The following is a 4,862-nucleotide window of genomic DNA, read 5'->3' as shown; positions in this document are numbered from 1 at the left end:
AAAAAAAAAAAAAAAAAAAAACACAACAAAAAAGAGAACTCATTGTTTAAGCTCAGATCTGGGATGAATTAGTACTTTAACCCGAGCGTTGACTATAGAACATCACAGTATATATAGAGGCCCTAGAATAGGGAAAGATGATATTTCTACCCTGTCCAGCCTTGAAATGTGGTGCCAAAAACATGAATCAGGAGAAAAACAATGAATAAAACTTATGGGAACAAGGCATAGGTCATGTTGGGCCTTGCAGCACTTGTTGAAAACTTAAAACCCTAAGGATAAGAAGCCACAGCACATTTATAGAACCAGGGATATTAGACATATAATTATTAATAACATTAACAGTGTATTCTCAATATATGTGGTAGCTGGCCAACTCTATAAAACTATTAATTCAGTGGTATCTTACAATAAACTTGTAATTTTAAAAACAAAATTAGTATGCATGTGGATACATGCTGTGCCACATGTGTAAACATGCCACGGAGTATGATCCAAAGTCAGAGGTCAACACTGCAAAGTGTGTTCTCTCTTCCCACCTTTTTGTGGATTCTGAGGATTAGTCCCAGGTTGCCAAGGGTTCTGCACCAAATGTCTTCACTTGCCACCTCACCAGCCCAGTACTCCCTGTGTTTCTGAAGTGTCTTTCCACAGTTCCCATACACATGCGCACGCACTCGCACATGGGTTACTTTGTTTAGATGCTAGAACTTTGCTCTGAAGGCTGTCTGTAGGATTTCTGTCTCAAGGATGGCACCATATATTTAGTAAGTAATGCCCTAGCATTGTAAATGAGCCTAGTATAATACTCAATTCTCGATATCATGTTAAGGACTTTTTGATGGACTTCAAGTGGATATTATCTGTTAATTTATTCACATTTTCAGTAAAATATGATCAATTTTCCTCTTTGTCCCTTTCATCATTATGAATATATTAATTACTTCTAAAGCTTGAATACCCCATGCCATTGTTTTTCTATAAATGTCTACAGATTGAATCATTTGCTGGGAAGAAAATACTCAATTTGTAACTGATTTTCACTGATGTGAGACCACCTTAAGAACAATTTCATGTAATGTTTTTAAAACAACACATCTCATTATGTCCAACACTGATATTAGCAAAACAAATAATTCTCATTGACAATTGAATTGTTATAATCACAAATAGAAATACAGTGTATACAGATTGAAAATAGTATCTAAACAAATGATTTTGGAAAATGTAGTGTTGGAGACAAGAATAAATATTCAGATTATACCAAATTCAATTTGATGGAGCTAGGACTTGAATATAAAATATGAAGTCTGAGATGAAGAAAGGGTATCACTTCACATTTATGGACTGTGGAGCCAAAGGAATTGACCACTGCAATATAATTGTTAAAAAATCTATAGCGAGGAGCTGGAGAGATAGCTTAGCAATGAGAAGCACTTGTTGCTCTTTTTCGTTTTTGTTTTTGTTTGTTCAAGGGTTATAGGGTTTCTCTATAGCCCTGGCTGTCCTGGAACTCACTCTGTAGACCAGGCTGGCCTTGAACTCAGAAATCCGCCTACCTCTGCCTCCCAAGTGCTGGGATTAAAGTCGTGCGATACCACCGCCCGGCCACTTGTTGCTCATTTAGAGGACCGAGGTTTGGTTCCCAGCACACACACAGCAGCTCATAACCATCTGTAATTCCAGTTCCAGGGATCAACTACTACTTTTAACCTTCACATGTATGCATGTATGCAGTCCATAGATAAACATACAGGCAAAACACCCATACACATAAAGATAAAATTTTTAAAAACAAATGAAACAGTGATTATTATAGGAATATGCATCCCTATAGTCTCCAAGTGAGTCAACCATTAATTTGCATCACCACATTTTTATGGGTAACAGAGTTCTACAATTTGGAATGAGGTCAGACATAATGTCAGTTTTTCACATTCCTTCATGTTGTAGATGGAGAACATTAATCCCACCCAAGTTGTCTCACCTACTTAGGGACAGAGTCAAGACTTAAGAACAAGATTCCTGATTTCCAATACCATTGTACTTAAACAATGATCTTCAAACAACACTTTTTAAAAAAGAACATTATTATCAAGAACAAGGAACATTCCCTGTGTCCCTTCTTCCTAGAACTAAGGAAAAAACAACTGTGATTGACCAACACCAGTGTGGGTTCATGCAAGACCAAGCCTTTCTAGGAAAGCAGAACCTGTCATGTGCAGAATCCAAATACTCAGCGGAAACTAAGCCCCATGTGTAGTGCTGGGGCTAGTCAAGGGACGTTTGCACGTCGCTGGTTGCTCCATCACAAAACTCTAGGTTTTCCTAGAAAGCCTGAGAGACATATAACAGACAAGTAATCTCTGTAAATCCTGGGCAGAGTTTGGGAAATGTCTTTTCTCTATAGCTGACTACTTATCATCATCCTTGTAGTAACTGATACACACAGCAAGGCCCCACCATCATACAGGGAAGTGAAATGCATGTTAGCCTTTAAAACAGTTGTAGATTTTACCAAGTTCTTAACCAAAGACCACACACCATCTATGATGATGGTTCCTCTAAGGGAGAAAATTTAGTTACCACCAGTGTTTTTGTTAATATCTCTTCCTTGCTTTCAGACAGGACATGCAAACTCCAGGTTCAAAGCAAAGTAGTGTTCTTGGTGAGTAGTGACTCCATCCCAACCCTGTGTTCCTTAACAGTGAGCCAGTGGTATACTGTGGCCACAAGCAAAGGTCCACACCAGCCTCAGTTTCCCAGGGCCCTCATGCCTTTAGTCCTAGGTGTTTATGTCACTGCACCGATCCCAGTCCCCTTGTAGCCACCCCAGCTTTCAAAGAGGCTTGGCCCCAGATTCTGCAAATCTTCCCCTCTAGATAGATAGATAGATAGATAGATAGATAGATAGATAGATAGATAGATCTCAATGCCATTTACTTAAGTTTTCTTAAGTCTTTTTAGCAAGGTATTGATCAACCCTTAGCCCCAAACTCCTTTGTTAACAGCTGAAGAATTTATGGTCTGTAAACATTATGATGGCTCCTGGGACAAACAGCCCCTTTATCAACAGGAAGGAGCTTTGAATTGAATTTTAAGCCAATATCCTTGCTTTTCTGCCTCCATTATCCTGGTAAACTATAACTAGTCATGTGCATGCAGTGAGGAAGTCCACCTGTTGGAGTTTTTCATTGGTGGTGTCTGGCTCCCAGGCTACTAAAATGGGCTTGGGCCTCACTTGAGAAGATCCTGGTAGAGCAGTTTGGGGGAAGCTCAGAAACTTGCAAGAAGTGTCCTGGGCACTCTGAACCATGTGTTTCTTACCCTAAGAGTCACTGTGAACAAATTATTCGGAAGTACTACTTAGAGACAGAGACATCTGCTAGGGCAAGATGGTATGTCAGGGGCTAGATTTATTCCCTTCCCTGGGCATCAGGCAAAGGAGGAGAGAGATGAAGAACTACGACTCTTACGATTGCCTAGCTCATTGCCTTTACCGTTCCCAGAACCCAGAGCAGGGAGGAGACACCCAGGTGGGATCTGTCATCTCCCTGAACGGATCCAAGAGTGAGGAGTTCGAAGGCCCAAGAGTAGATAAATAGAGAGTGCTCGTCGTAAATCTGCAGGGGAATCCCCTGACATTTTCAGCAGAGGGTTGATAGGTGTGCCTGAATGAAGAATTCAGACGGCGGAAAAGGGCCATGATGAAAGCATAGAAAGAGCAGTGTCTGTGCGGAGAAGACTCCTCGTCCCACCAACTCAACTAGAAAAACCTCAAAATCCACAGTCACTGATAGAGCACCCAGTGGGGTATTGGCCCAACAGCCAAGAAAAATCATCTTGGGACTAAGCTCTGCCCTGGTTCTGGGGGCAAGTTTTGCAACCAGGCTCCCGAAAGGGCCACCCAGATTCAATCATTCTGTAGGTTTCAAAAAGTCAAATAGGTCTGAATGGCATTTTAAATAAAAACAACAACAACAACTTTTTGCATGTCTTTTGCGTTATTTTGTACTTCTTTTCCTTTAAAAATATAGTTATTAGGGTGGGAGAGATGGCTTGCCAGTTAAGAGCATGCACAGCACTTCCCTAGGACTAGAGCTTAGTTTCAAGAATGCCCACCTCATGCAGCTCACAACTGCCTGAAATTCCAGAGGCAGGGGGATCCAACACCTCTAGCCTCTTTGGATAACTACAGTCATGTACACAGACTCACACAAAACAGAAAATCTTTGAAAATATGAAGTTATCAAAAGCAAGGTTTGAGGGTTTTTGTTTGGGTTTTTTGGTTTCTGAATCAAGATGCCCCATGTAGCCCAACATGGCCTTGAACTTGCTGTGTAGCTAAAGCTAGCCTACTACTCTTGATTCTCAGACTTCTACTTACAGAGTGCTAAAATCACAGCATGTGCCATCATGCCGGGTAAAAAGAGCTGGCTGTATAGCCTAGCACTGAACCTGATGGAATTCTCATGTGCTGTGACTTCACAGTGTAGGACACAGTATTCTCCATTAGGGGGTTCTCTAAGATTAGGAAACATGACAGCCAAGGCTCTTTAAAAATAAACTGTCTTTCTGAAAGCAGAGAGATGTGCTAGCTAGGGTTTGACCACTAACCACATTCATACCAAAACAAGTGAGTCTTGTTGTCATTTTCAAAAAATAAGATCTCTTGTGGGCACTTCACTTCTTGTATTCCAGTGAGTACACACCAAGTATGCTTACTGTTACTATTCCTGACTCCAGAGACTTCAAATGAGGAGGCATAGCCTTCAACAAGTAAGATCACACATGACGACATAGTGCTTAAGAACACATACCCATACACACATGGCACACATACACACACGGGGGGGGGGGGG

The 4,862-nt window shown here is 41.0% G+C and overlaps 1 protein-coding gene and 1 long non-coding RNA gene across 9 annotated transcripts in view; one reads left to right on the top strand and one right to left on the bottom strand.

The window, feature by feature from the left end:
- The window catches only part of Retreg1 (reticulophagy regulator 1), a 141,806-nt gene that overhangs the window by 11,196 nt on the left and 125,748 nt on the right, over window positions 1–4,862 (bottom strand). The window lies entirely within an intron of this gene.
- The window catches only part of LOC116083861, a 5,370-nt gene continuing 5,036 nt past the window's right edge, over window positions 4,529–4,862 (top strand). The window contains exon 1 of one of the 2 annotated variants that reach the window (XR_004115932.1): window positions 4,529–4,779. This is a non-coding gene — a long non-coding RNA (uncharacterized LOC116083861). The remainder of the gene's footprint in view (window positions 4,780–4,862) is intronic. The other variant, XR_004115933.1, reaches the window with a different exon arrangement.

The sequence above is a fragment of the Mastomys coucha genome, unplaced genomic scaffold, assembly GCF_008632895.1.
Source record: "Mastomys coucha isolate ucsf_1 unplaced genomic scaffold, UCSF_Mcou_1 pScaffold8, whole genome shotgun sequence".
NCBI classification, from domain to species: domain Eukaryota; kingdom Metazoa; phylum Chordata; class Mammalia; order Rodentia; family Muridae; genus Mastomys; species Mastomys coucha.
Note: the sequence above shows the minus strand (reverse complement) of the source record. Positions and strands in the feature narration are given on the sequence as shown.